The sequence below is a fragment of the Labeo rohita genome, chromosome 4 (assembly GCF_022985175.1).
Source record: "Labeo rohita strain BAU-BD-2019 chromosome 4, IGBB_LRoh.1.0, whole genome shotgun sequence".
NCBI classification, from domain to species: domain Eukaryota; kingdom Metazoa; phylum Chordata; class Actinopteri; order Cypriniformes; family Cyprinidae; genus Labeo; species Labeo rohita.
This window is the reverse complement of record NC_066872.1, coordinates 25,364,752-25,380,438: the sequence shown is the minus strand read 5'-3', so window position 1 is coordinate 25,380,438 and position 15,687 is coordinate 25,364,752.

The window sequence follows — 15,687 nt, the reverse complement described above, 5'->3', positions numbered from 1 at the left end:
TCAATCTCATACTGCAATATAATTTTGATTTATATTGTATTTTTGTCATAATTTTGACCTTTTATGTCAGAATTGTGATTTACATTTAATAGTTTATCTAATAATTACATTTTATCTACTAAATTTGACTTAACTGTATCTTACAATTATGACTTAGTATGTCATAATTTTAAGTTATAACAATTATATGTGATTTTATAATTCATTTGAAATCTGACAGCTATAAAAGCCCATTTTGCCATTAAAAAAATCATGTATGGTAAATCATTATTATGACAATAAAAATTCTAATTCAAATTAAAGTCATTATGACATAAATTAAAAATGATGAGATAAGTCATAACTATGAGCTAAAAAGTCATAATTATGACTATACTATTTATCTCAAAATTTAAAATGTATCGATTTCAATCTCACACTGTAATGTAATTATGACTTATATTGTCTTTTTGTCAATTCATTCTGAGATATGGAAGCTCATTTTCACCGTTAAATAAACAAACAAACAAACAAACAAACAAACAAACAAATAAATAAATAAAAAAAATCTTGTATTGTAAACCACTATAAAAACCACTAATAAAAAGTCAAAGTTATTAGATAAAAAGTCATTATGACAAAGTCAAAATTATGAGACAAGCCATAGCTATGAGGTAAAAAGCCATAATTATGACATGAATGTCATAGTATGTCATCATTTCACGTTAAAACTATTACATGTGATTTTACAATTCATCTGAAGTCTATGTGAAGTCTATAGTGATAGCTATGGAAGCCCATTTTCGCCATTAAATAAATAAATAATGTATGGTAAATTATTATTATGACATTATGTCAAAATTATTAGATAAAAAGTAATTATGACAAAGTCAAAATTATGAGATAAATCACGATGATATCATAAAAGGACAAAATTCTGACATAAAAACTTGAAATTATGACATGCCTCATAGCTATGAGGTAAAAAGCCATCATTATGACATAAAAGTTGACTGTTTATCTCAAAATGTCAGTTATCATTTCTTATCTCATTCTGCAATTTAATTTTGATTTATGTCACCTTTTTATGTCAGAATTTTGATCTTTTTATGCTAGAATTATGACTTAATAACTTACTTTTTCATCTCATAATTTTGACTTGGCATCATAATTTCTAGTTTTTATGTACGAATTTTTATATATATATTAATGATTTTTAAGTCATAGTTTTAGTGTATTATTGCAACTTATGTGAGAACTATGATTTTTTGGTGACAATATTGCTTTAGTAAGTAATTTTTTATAACATATATCATAATGTGTTTTTTTTTTATTATTATTATTATTTAACATTGTAACAAAACTGCGCTAAAGTACTACCATTAGAAGAATGCATTTAGTATAAATTGTTCATAAATCCATTCTGTGTGAACTAACATATAGGCAACATTCATTCAACCATTTTTTGCAGACCCTTCAGTCCATGGACACCTGGTCTAGTTTGCATCACTGCATTAAAGAGACTATGAGAGCATAATGCCCAGGTAGGCCCTCTTTTTATTTTGTCATCACTGTCCTGATATACCTACATGTTCACATCTACACCACATAAATTGTATTTTGTCACTGGGGCTTTTAAGGTACTGATCTTTGTAAAGTCGCTTTGAGACTGATCTGTCTTATCAATGGTGCAACAGAACCAAAAGTGAATTGGACTAAATGGCATATCTACCACAAGAACATGAAGCATTAGCATGCAGAAGATGGAAATATTAAAAACAAAAAGAAACGACGTGAGCAGAATTATGCGAGGAGCGTTCATTTATTATTGATGCGTGATGAATAGCCGGGTCTCCGGTGCGCCATATTGAGTTTCAGTCCCTCTCTCCTGTCTTTAAATATTCCTCAAGACTGAGAGCTTCAAAGTTAACTTCAATTACAGGCGTGATTAGATCTACACAAGCTTCCATTAGCGGATATTTAAGCTTCAGGCCCAGAAAGCCCTCAACGCGGACTGGGTCAAACACAAGAATATGCCATATTGATTTACTTACCACTACCGCCTTTTTTTTTTTTTTTTTGTCTATTCAAGATTTATTCTATCAGGGTTTCCCTCAGCAAGAAATATAAACTGACTGCTTGTTTTCTGATTGCTTGAGATTTCTGATTGTGAGTGCTTTCTCCGTATGTATTTACTAGTTCATGGCACAATCTCACGTTGTCCTACAAAGTCAAAGTATCACTGTAAAATGATCTAATGTGCAACGTCATGATGTTCTCTACTGATGTCATGACTTTTATTCAGTTTATTACGATCGGTTAATGATAAAACTAATACAATTTCTGTATTAGTCTATATTAAGTGATGTAACAAGGATATGAGTTTCTTTAAATGTCACTTCCATAATATTGGTTTATTTCTACGTAAAAAAGGATGTTTAATGAATCAATCAATCAACAGGGTTAACTGACCCTTTGCAGGCAGTTTGATTGACAGGTGATCTGACCAATAATAATGCAGGACCTGAAATTTTTGTCCAGCAATAAACTAGACAGGAGTGTAGATTAACGTTGTTTGATTTAAACTTGAAAAATGGTGTTTTGAGTCTTTCCGTGGTTTAAACAAGATATCGTCTGATGTTTATTAAAGGAGAAGTCCACTTCCAAAACAAAGATTCACATATAATGTACTCACCCACCTTGTCATCCAAGATGTTCATGTCTTTCTTTCTTCAGTCGTAAAGAAATTATGTTTTTTAAGGAAAACATTGCAGCATTTTTCTCCATATATTGGACTGATATGGTGCCCCTTCAGACAGCTTCAAACGATCCCAAATGCGGTTGTAAATGATCCCAGCTGAGAAAGAAGGGTCTTATCTAGCGTAAAGATTGGTTATTTTCATAAGAATAATACAATTTCTATACTTTTTAATGTCAAACGCTCGTCTTGTCTTACTTTGCCTGGACTGTTTTTTTTCTGGTTCATGACAGTTAGGGTATGTCGAAAAACTCCCATCTCATGTTCTTCAAAATCGTCCTATATTGCTGTTTTACCTTTTTTGTTAAGGTTGTTTGATCTTCTTTGCATGTTCACTTTACTTTTTCGGCATACCCTAACTGTCTTGAGTCAGAATAGTTCAGGGAGAGCAAGACGAGACGAGCGTTTGAGGTTGAGAAGTATTTAAATTGTATTTTTTAAATGAAAATAAATAATCGTTTTACTGGATAAGACCCTTCTTCCTCAGCTGGGATGGTTTACAACCGCATTTGGGATTGCATTCACACGGGGCGTCAGCGTTAATGCGTCACGGAGGGTGTGTTTGAAGATTCGCGCTGATTGGCCAGTGTCTGCACCGAACGGGATTGGTTAGCGTCTGCACTAGTATATTTGCATAAGGCGATCTGATTGGCTGACGCCTGCATTGGCGCTTGAAAAGTTGAAAAAATTTGAACTTCTGATGCGAGCAACGCCAGTTACACAACGCAACGGACCCATAATTCAGTTCGGCAATGCTTGACGTCACTCCATTCAAAGTAAATGAGAAGCGTTAACCCTGACGCCCCCGTGTGAATGGGGCGTTACGGATTTGAGCGTTCACACTCCACACGGTTGCGGTCCGGCAGCGCGTTCCAGGCATGGTGCGTCTGCAGCAGTACAGCGATTGTTTCCGCACTGACTATTTTGCTGTGCTGGACACGCTGAATTAAAGTGACAGCTCATTGTTTGCGCTATATGAACATGGATTGACTCGAAAATGTAATAATTATACCATAAATGCACATAATTAAAGTAACTGCCTGTTTTTAGTTTTAGGCCCTGTGTACAGACGAAAACACATTTTCTATGCCTTTTTTCATGAAGTGCTCACAGCTAAAGCAACACACAAGTGGTTGTATTTTCAGTGTATCTCTTATAAAATAGGAAAATGGCTAAAGTAGCAAGTAGTCTCATGTAGCCAGACCTTTAGACTGACAGCAGAAGTTCTGGGAACCTTGGCCACTTTAAATGGCCAAGGCCCACCCAAGAGCTACCAGTCATGTTTCGTTTTGTTCTGCATCATGTTTAGGGGCATGGAAATGTCCCCACAATAACAGAGTGGTGTGTAAAACTCTTAAACGTATTTTAAAGATCCTGTGCGGTGAACTTCAAATAGTTCACATACTTTTGAAAATCCAGCGTTTACTTGATCCTGATAACTGCTCAACGTCCGTTGTATACACGACGGCTCTCTTCTCTCGTGTGGGGGTTTGGCAACATGGCATCTTTGTTTCCAGGTGGAACGTTAAAGAACGTGGCGCACATCTCTTGATAATCCTGTATAGTTCAATCAAACCGATTACAATTTCATACAGATATGAAAGTGTTTCTGCTTAAGCATGCCGTATGCATCAGACGTTCAGTCAACAGTCTGTGGGCATGACATCTGAGGCTGAGACTAAGTTTCTGACAATTCAAAATCAAAATATCATGACATCAGTGGAGATTAATGAAAACAAAACTTTGTGTGACGATACCAAAAAAGAACAAGTAAATATGTGTAGAAAACTACTATGAACTGTTAATTGTAAGCTGTAAAACAGGGTTCCTCAAGTCTTGCCCTGGAGGGCCAATGCGCTGCAGAGTTTAGCTCCAACCCTGATCAAACTCACGTACTTGTGATTTTCTAATGATTCTAATGAGTCTTGTTTTTGTGCATGTCTCTTTAAATGCAAAAGAGCTGCTGCTCCCCGCATCCTTTTCTAGAACAGGACTGTGACTTTACAGCTCTTACAGCGGTATACAGCGGAGACTCTGCTATAAACCATCTATTTGGTTTTGATTATCATGTCTATCGCGCTGAAACCATGTGTTTTAAACCATATTAGTTTAAACTTCTGATATAGGGTTGGCGAAAAGCAGATTCTGCAGGGGGTTCCTAAACTTTCGCATAAAACTGTAGAGCTATAAACTAACTCAAGACATACTAAGGGCCACAAAACTCCAGCTTTGGTTCCAAAAGTGCACAAAATAAGACGCACAACAAAATACAGGCCTGAAAGCAGCGAATCCAAAAGAAGACAACAGGAAGGAAGCAGAGATGGCGAGAAAGGAAGACAGAGAGCGAGAGAAGGGGAGATGGAGGAAGAGAGAGGGGGAACAAGATTAAAAAGGGAGGGAGAGAGGCAGAGGGCCGCTGAAGCGGGGAGCGGAGGGGAAGATATATGAGCGTCCTGAATGATTGTGACAAGCATAGACCATATCAGCCACTGTTTGTTTGCACACCTCCCCTCTCTCGCTCTATCCCCCCACATCGCATTAAAGCGGCCTGTCTCACTCTCTCTGTCTCTCTCTCTCTACCCATCTCATCACCTGACACACAGCCAGATGTTATAGACTGATAAGGGCCACGGGCCCTTCCCTTCCACAAGCAGTACCTACACACATTTATACAGCATAAATATACTCACGGCACACACACACACACTTACGATCAACTGATTTGAGACCAGAATCAAATGCATTATGACGCTTTCCAACATTTATAAAATAAGAAGAAAGATGCGACCAGATGTAACTAACTAAAAGTGGAGGCGCTATCTTCAAATTTCAGCAGCGTAGCAGTAGCTCAGCCGTTTTCAAAACATTGTATCTTTCCAGTTACAAGTTACTTTTCCCAACAAGTACAGATATCAGTCTAGGGGCATAAAATGTTACAGTACATTGCTATTTTTGTCAGATTTTATTATGCATAGAGCTTTACAAACAAGCAACTGATGTAACCAAACACCTTGACAAAAAATGTCTGTTTTCTCTCAGGAAATATTTGGAATTGTCATTCTATTTTAAGCTACAGGTTCATTCAGATGAACCAGTTCAGAAAATAATTCACTGATTTTTTTTTTTTTTTTTTTTTTTTTTTTTTTGTAGCAATTTACAAATAATAGTAATAATAATAATAATAATAATAATAATAATAATAATAATAATAATAATAATGTATTCGTATTCGTATTCTTCTTGTTAAACATATCATGATAATTTGTTAATAATTTTAAAAGTAAAATGTTAAATTACAATAATATTTTGCTAAATGCAGGTGTTTGTTACAGTTCTCTACTTGTTCTAACAAAAATTATGGTGATTTCTAGTTTTATAGGTTGTATTCATTGTAAATTTGTTCAAATTTTGCACCATAACTAAAGTTGTATGTATGTATGTATGTATGTATTTATTTATTTATTTATTTATTTATTTATTTACTTATGTAAAATAAATATGTTGTGAACAAAAAGTAAAAATGTAATGTTAGGATTGTTGATTGGTATCAAGGTATATGGCCAAATGTATTTATTTATTTATTTATTTATTTATTTATTTTTGTTGTTATTATTATTTGATACGTCTTACTCACATTAGTGCTCATATTATTCATGTAAGAGAAAAACAATGAAGTCAGTATTATATTCTTTTATATAGAAATTGTTGTAATATTATAGTAAAATAAAGATTTGTTACAAATTATTATTATTTTTATTATTGTTGTTGTTGTTGTTGTTGTTAAAAATATCATAATAATATGTTAATTATTTAAAAAAGTAAAATGTTAAATTACAATAATATTTTGCTAAATGCCAGTGTTTGTTACAGTTCTCTACTTCTAACAGAAATTATGGTGATTTCTAGTTTTATAGGTTGTATTTATTGTAAATTTGTTCAAATTTTGTCACCATAACTGAAGTTTTTATTTATTTATTTATTTATTTATTTATTTATTTATTGTCATAATGTAAAATAAATATGTTGTGAACAAAAAAGTAAAAATGTAATGTTAGGATTGTTGCTTGCTATCAAGGTATATGGCCAAATTTAGTTATTATTATTATTATTATTATTATTATTATTAATTAATTAATTAAGTAATTAATTTATTTATTTTTTGTCATGTAAATATTGTCATATTAGTTTCAATACATCTTACTCACATTAGTGCTCATATTATTTATGTATGAGAAAAACAATTAACTCAGTATTATATTCTTTTATATATAAACTGTTGTAATATTACAGTAAAATAAAGCTGTAAAAAAATGAGTAAAAAGTATAGCACAGGGAGTCAAATGAATTTGTAAATAATTTTTGAAAGGATTCATTTAAAAAAAATCCAAATTCAATTCACTCAATTACTGTAGGTAGGTAAACTACAGTCAAGTACTTTATTTGTATCTTGATGCTAACTCTTTTTCAGAAGGCTAGCTTGACTGTGGTTGAACTATAAATTATGGTTTAAACCAGCCGTTTGACAAGCTACGGTTTGAAAGTAGCTTCTCCAACAGTGGATGTGACAGCGATTAATTGCAAAGCGAGGAGAAGAGGTAAAGAAAAGAACTGAGAGAGAGCGAGACAGAGATAGATAGAAGAGATGGCAGGAGTGTACGTGCTAAAGAAAGACAGCAAAGACGGGACTATTCCATCACACAAGGAAAGGCAGAAAGGGAAACGATATAAATGGAGCTTCCTGGCTCCTCAATCATTTTTCTCTGTCATAATCGGTTTATTCCATAACTGCTTCTCCTCACATCATCATTAGTCGCTGATAATGACATTATTCAATAGGGGAAGGAGAATTACGCCGCCGCCGTGCTATCTGATGAGTTTTTTTCTCTCTTCACGGCCATTTCCGCGGGCCTCTCATGCTCCGCTTTCAGCCAATAGAGTTTGTTTGTGATAGTAATTACAATTTAATGATGCCCATGTCCGTTGCCGTTATTGCTTGAAAATAACGTTATTATATCACTTCTTTATGCATTTGCCACAGAGTGGGTGTGTTCCGTAAATACCGCAGAATAAATTGGAGTGTCGGAAAACAAGTAACTTGATTGGTCTGGTCTGCTCACTGTGATGTCATAATGGAGGTGATTCGTTTGCGATGGTAAAGCAGGATATTTGCAGTTAGCTAGATTCATCGCAAATCAAAAGAACAGATATGAAAGCTTATGAAAGGGTCTTATCTAGCCAAACAATCTGTCTATTTTTTTTTCCCAAAAATTTGGTTTTTAAGCACAAAAGCTCGTGTAGCACAGGCTCTGGGATGCATGTCCACGATGCTACAATCTAGTGATGGGTCGTTCTTGAACGATTCGTTCATTTTGAATGTGACTCAGGAAGAACGAGTCGTCTCGGGGAGTGATTCATTCAGTCGCGCATGCGCAACATCCTATTAGGTTCTGCACTAGAAATAGTTCACCTGGTTTGCTGTCCTTAATGGAGGCTCGAACCCGAGGCTCGGCTTGAGCGCAGAGTTCAACCCCCCCATTGCGATATTACCTAGAAGGAGAATAACAGAAACAGGGGAGGAGAAGGGGAGGTGGAGGGATGCTGGAAGAACTGAGGCTGGGACGGTGCAATGAGATCTGCTTGTAATGATGATTGACAGGACTGAATGATTAGGCTCCCCCCGAACCTATGTTTGGAACATCATGAAATGACTCAAAAAAAGATTTGTTCATTTTGCTGAACGAGACTCAAAGGTCTGAGTCGGTAAAATGATCCGAGCTTCCCATCACTACTACGAATTACGTGTAAGTTCATCGTCTGTGTACTCCGGCACAAGGAGTCTGACATCAGCCAGTGCTCCACACAGAGATCTAATCTCATCATCATCCAGTCTGTCTGAAATGACATGAAGAAACAGAACAAACTGAGACAGACTAAATCCAGAAGAACTGTGGAAATGTCTTCAAGATGCTTCTAGAGACCTACCTGCAAAGCTACCCGAAAAACTATGTGCAAGTGCAGCTAGGGCAAAAGCTGCTTTAAATGCAAAGGATGGTCACACCAAATGTTGATTTAATTAATAGAAGTTAACTGATAAAGAAAATCTATTCATGCTATTATTTTTGACAGTATTCTCATTTTACAGCATTTTTACACCAGTGCCTAAAAACTTTTAACAGTGCTGTAGCTTTGCAGGTAGGTTTCTTGAAGCATCTTGGAGATGTTGCCACCGTTTTTCTGGGTTTAGTCTGTCTCAGTTTGTTGTGTTTCTTCAGATCATTCCAGACAGACTGGATGATGGTGAGATCAGATCTCTGTGTGGAGCATACTGGCTGTTGTCAGATTCCTTGTGCAAACAAAAATCTCACTGGAATATTACAATAAATGGCAAAATGAACATTTGGAAATGTAAACTGATATTTCCTACTGACACACCACAGCAAAAGATAGAAATAACTGACTTATCATTTTTAGCTGGTGAAAATACTAGTGTTCTAATAATTTTGGCCACTACTGTAAATATGTAAAAGTATTTGTAGTATACTTGCTTACTTTTAATCTTGTTTCTAGTCAAAATATGTAAACATTCTGGAGAAATTTAGTCTTTTTTTTGGGGGAAAACAAAAATAAATAAATAAATGAATTTTGCTTAAAACAAGTAATTATTTGTCAGTAGGGGTAAGACAAACAATCTTGTTTTAAGAGTATTTTTCTTACCCCACTGACAGATATTTGTAATTGTTTTAAGAAAAACACTCACTTAATTTAGAAAAAATACTAAATAGCTAATGTCATTTTGCTTATACGCTCTTTAAAATAAAGGTGCTTCACAATGCCATAGAACCTTTTTATATCTAAATGGTTCCATAAAGAACCTTTAACATCTGAAGAACCTTTGTTTCACAAATGGTTCTTTGTGGTGAAAGAAGGTTCTTCAGATTATAAAAAGGTAAGAAAAAGATGGTTGTTTAAAGAACCTTTGACTGAATGATTCTTTGTGGAACCAAAAATGGTTCTTCTATGGCACTGCTGTGAAGAACCTTTTAAAGCACCTTTATTTTTAAGAGTGTAGTGACTGCATCTTGATTGAAGAATTCTTATAACTTACTTAGTTTTGGCTTGTTTGTAGTCTAAATATCTAAGTAAGATAAGCCTTTTTATTTATTTATTTTTATTTATTTATTTATTTATTTATTTATGTTTGCATTGTTTGAATACATAAGTGTTCATATAATGTTCACATTTTTATGTACATCTCAATTTGTCATTATTAAAAATTGTGTGCGTATGTGTGTGTGTGTACCTACTTAACCATATTTTGGGGACAAATTTGCACACAAAAAAAAAGAACCTTAGTGATGTCTTCATTTGTAGAAAAACAATATAAAAACATACTAAACCTTTTTTTGAAATTGTTAAAATGCATAAAGTTTTCTGTAAGAGTCTATATAATAAAACAAGTCCATGTAATGTCCACATTTAGATAGCTAAGTAAACACGTGTGCATCTGTGTTTGTTTGTATTATATCAGCCACCCTTTCTTTCTAAATCTCAGCATCTACCATTTAAAAAAAAATCACATTTCAGTATCTTTATTATTGTAACTCTTTCCCCACCAGCGTTTTTGAAAAAAAGTTGCCAGCCACCACCAGCATTTTTGATCATTTTTACCTAAATTTCATGACTAACAGAATATTTTGTTGTATGAATATTTGAACATGCATCAGAATGAAGAACAGATGCTATATTTTTAATTCTAGCTTCAAGCATTTTTTATTTGTCAACAGTTGAATGTAGATACGTTTCATACAAAAAGCTGAGAAAATCGATGATCAAGTACCATGATCAAAGCAAAGATGCAGTTGATTGCTCCAATCAGCACCACGAAAGCTTCCTTTACGGCTTCCTGACCCTGGACCACAAAACCAGTCTTGAGTAGCACGGGTATATTTGTAGCAATAGCCAAAAATACATTGAGTCAAAATGATCAATTTTTCTTTTATGCCAAAAAAATCATTAAGATATTAAATAAAGATTATGTTCCATAAAGATATTTTGTAAATATCAAAACTTAGTTTTTGATTAGTAATATGCATTCTTAAGAACTTCATTTGGACAACTTTAAAGGTGATTTCCCCAATATTTTGATGTTTTTACACCCTCAGATTGCAGATTTTCAGCTAAATCTCAGCTAAACATTGTCCCAATAGAAAGCTTACTTATTTAGCTTTCAGATGATGTATACATCTCAGTTTCAAACAAATTGACCCTTATGACTAGGTTTTGTGGTCCAGGGTCACATTTGGAAGTTTTCAATTATATACTGTTTATGGTTGATAATCACATTTTTTTCATATGCATCTGCTTACATATGAGATCGCTAATTTTTGCGTCTTCCTCGCTTGTGTTTTGGATCGGGAGATTCTGGACTCATTCAGAAGATGCGCAATTGCACTCCCAGTGTGTAACAGTGAAAATCCAGAACATTCTGTGTTTGGCAGGAAAAGAGAAAAATCTGTAGCTATGGCCTTTAGCCCTTCTTATGTTTAAGTCTATGGGATTTTTTTACATGTTTTGCCATTTTAACACATCAAAGTCAAAGTCAGATTACTTTGGAAAGTTTTCGGAAAGAAGTTTTTGCAATATGACAATTCGCTTGTTAAAGGAGAAGTCCACTTCCAAAACAAAGATTCACATATAATGTACTCACCCCCTTGTCATCCAAGATGTTCATGTCTTTCTTCCTTCAGTCGTAAACAAATTATGTTTTTTGAGGAAAACATTTCAGCATTTTTCTCCATAAAAAGGACTAGTATGGTGCCCTGATTTTGAACTTCTAAAATTCAGTTTAAATACGGCTTCAAACGATCCCAAATGCGGTCGTAAACGATCCCAGCTGAGAAAGAAGGGTCTTATCTAGTGAAAAAAGACTGAAGAAAGAAAGATTTTCCTCAAAAAACATAATTTCTTTGCGACTGAAAACAGAAAGACATGAACATCTTGGATGACAAGGGGATGAGTAAATTATTTGTAAATTGTTGTTCTAGAAGTGGACTTCTCCTTTAAGGGTATTTTTTCTCCCCTTACATTAAAAGTCAGTGGACTGGAATTGACGAAACCAGTTGAAACACTCTTTTCTTTTATGTCCCACGGAAGTCATACAGGTTTGGAATGACATGAGAGTGAGGGTTTTTGGGATTTTCTACTACTCCTTTAATACTTTAATTATTTAACACATAAGCAATAATAGTAGTGATGCTTGCCTTAAGAAACACCACTAATAAAATGAGAATGATTGCCTGCTTCTTCTTTAAACTTACATCATCACATTAAGAGCTATTTGCTCGCTAGATCCAGATTCAATTGAAAAGTGGATTAGAAATTAGCCTCGGTATTAATCCTTTGTTCGGGACTTGCGATAATCTGAGTCTAGGAGTGCAGCCCATATGAATCGAAACATTAAAAACAGGAAGTTCGAGACTGACACCAACGCTAACGGCCAGAACGGCACCGTCAACACCGTCACCGCGAATCTCTCAGAACAACGCACGTACGCTAAGCCTTCAGAAGACATTTCTTTGCGTCCCAATCAATGCGCCGATGATGATAACAAGCTTTCAGCCTCTGTCGGAGGCCCGAGCTCTCCTCTATCGGCCAAAGTCATCAGCGGAATTTTCTACAGAGACTCGAGGGGGGGGACACGCTACGGCACGGCGTGACAAATACGGCAGGCGGTGCGTCAAGAAGATAAGCTCTAAATAATGCCACTCTGACACGGGAGAGAGAGAATGGGCAGATGAGGCCAAGCCATGCCATTCTGACAACACAGAGATGTTTCAGGCCCCGTTAAATGTATTAAAACGCTTAATGCAGGCATGCAGACGGAATCCGTGGGGAATCGGGGGCGTAGGGTGTTTTATCCCATCTTCCGATGGCCCTTTTTTGTTTTCCATAAGCAATTAACAGCGTAGTGAACGCCGGAGGAGAATCAGAGTGACAGTGTGAAGAGAACATACCTGTCAAAAGCCCCTACGGAGCAAAGATAGGGCGGAAGAGAGACAGATCGTGCTTGTGTACATCCCAAGAGTGCCCCATCTGTGGAAATGAAAGAAAGAGTGAGAAAGATAGATAAAGATGGTGTGGATAAAAGGTGTTTATTGGATTATGAGTGGTACATGGGATTCACAATGCTGGTATTGTTTATGATGTGATAAGTAAGCGTGTGTGTGTGCGCATGTGTGCACACTGTGATGTTGATCATGTTTTGTTTAGTCTGCCAGACCGCAATGCTGTGATGAAGTAGAACCCTGTTCACACACACACACACACACGTTTGTTTTTGTGAATTGTGGGGACTTTCCATAGACTTCTATAGATTTTATACTGACCAAACGATATTGTCTATCTCCTAACCCAACCCTGACCCTAAACCTAGCCCTCACAGAAAACATGTTTGCATCGTTACACTTTCAGATAAACACCATTTACTTTTTTAAATAATTTTTTTAACATTTAACATGTCAAAAATTTCAGGTTTTACTATCCTTGTGGGGACATTTGGTCCCCACAATGCAGCAAAAACAAGTACAAAAACACACACACACATTCATACATAATACATTTTCACAAAAATCCAATGGCAACAGGCCTTATTATTCCTCATGACACTTTAGAATGTTTAAATATCAGTATTTTTATTAACTAAAATTAAATCTATTTACTAAACCTATTTGGTAGCTGAAATTAAACTTTAATTAAAAAACTAAACTGTACTAAAATACTAAAACTAAAATTGATACAACAATCAATGAATGAATGTATAAATAATATGAGTGAATGAATAATATGAGTGAGTGAGTGAACGAATGAATGAATAATATGGGTGAATAATTGTATGAATGAATATGAATGACAAAATTACATAAAAACACAATTACATAAAGCGCTAAAAATTACCAAAATGAAAACGAAAACTTAAAAAATAAAACACAAACCATTTCAAAATATTAACAAAGCGCATAAAATGACTTAGATTAAAATAAAAACTTAAAATATAAAACAAAAACCATTTCAAAATATTCATACTTTTACACTATATACTAAAATAAAAGCACAGTGTCAACCATAATTGAGAAATGGAAAAAAAAAAACTAAAAATAAATAAATAATAATAATAAAAAAAAAATGTTTAAAACACATGCTATGTTCTTAGGAATGAACTGTTTAATTTAATTATTTATTTAAACAAATATCATGAATTATAATATATATATATATAGTTATTTATTTATTTATTTATCATGAATTTTTAGTAAATTACTCTTGTAAATGGTCAATTACTTACATAGACAGGCATGGAAATCAATTAATGAACTGAACTAAAATTATGACTTTGTTTATTATTATTAGTAGTAGTAGTAGTCGTAGTAGTAGTAGTAGTAGTATTCATTTATCCAAATATAATGAATTGATATTTATTAGTGAGTGTGGTCAATTATTTATATGGACATGAAACACTGATTTAAGTTGATTATTGTAATGTATTTATCATAAAAATGTATCAAGAATTACTAGTAAATTACTTTTATAAATTACTGGTCAATTATTTACCTGGAAATTAAGTACTGAACTGAGCTGAAATTATGTTTTGTTTGTTTTTGTTTGTTTGTTATTATTATTATTACAACAAATATAATGAATTGATATAAATTATTGAGTGTGTTCAAATACTTATGGACATGAACATGGAATACTGATTTGAGTTATTACTAGTGAATTACTTTTATAAATTACTGGTCAATTACTTGCATGGACAGACATGGACATTACTGATCTTAGTTGAAATTATGATTCTTTATAAATAATAAATACTAACATTAACAAAAAAGTCTTGTGCAACAGGTTGTGATGGCGGAAGATAATAATAAAAACAGTGAGATGGATTACAAGGTCTAAATTTGTACAACTTGCACATATATTCAAAGAATGAACACTAAAAAAATATTACAGATAGACTCAAGAATGTGTCTTGTTTGACCAGCCCCTCTTGCGGTTTAAGATTATACTTCTATTTAAGATTATACTTAGATTCTTCTCCAACGTGCAGCATTATCTTCCCCTGCCTCACTCTCTCTCCCCTATTAACATGTTGTGGATGATGGCAGGTCGGACACAAACACACTCTCTGTGCTCCAACCGCCTGTTACTGTGTCCTTGGCTGGGCCACAATTAATTGGCTTCTTTAAAACTTGACTTAATAAAAAAACACACACATCTAAGAGGAAATAGCTGGGAAGGATCAGAAGCAAACAAGATCCTAGACATAGAGAAGAAAAAAAAAACAGAAAGAAACGAACAAGAAATAAACCCAAGCAATCTATCTCTTGTCCCAATCTGCTTTGGCAGGGGGTGAGGAGCTCTAATGCCAGAACAGGCAAACTCCAAACACAAAAAAAGCCTTATCACTTCTTACCGCACAGATTAAACACGACCCTGTCGCATCATGTTCAGATACCGCACTGCCGCCGCTGGCTATGAGGATTGAGTGAGTGAGTGTGTGTCTGTCAGTACGTCTCTGTTTGTGGAGAAGTTATACTTCAAGAGCTGTCACAAAATGCCTAAATGAACTAAGAATTATTTAATACATAACAAGACTCCTTGGATTTGGAAGAAAAGTCAAAAGTGTGGGGTCGGTAAGATTATTTTAAAGTTTTTAGATGAAGAGTCTTATGCTCACCAAAATTGATCAAAAATACAGAAATATAAAAATAGTTTAAAATAACTGTTTTATATATATATGATTTGATCTTTAAAATTATTTATTCTTAAGAAGGCAAAGCTTAATTTTCAGCATCATTATTTCAGTCTTCAGTTTTACATGATCTTTTAGAAATAATTGAAATACACTCATTTTGTGCTCAAGAAACATTTCTTATTATAAATATGAATAGAAA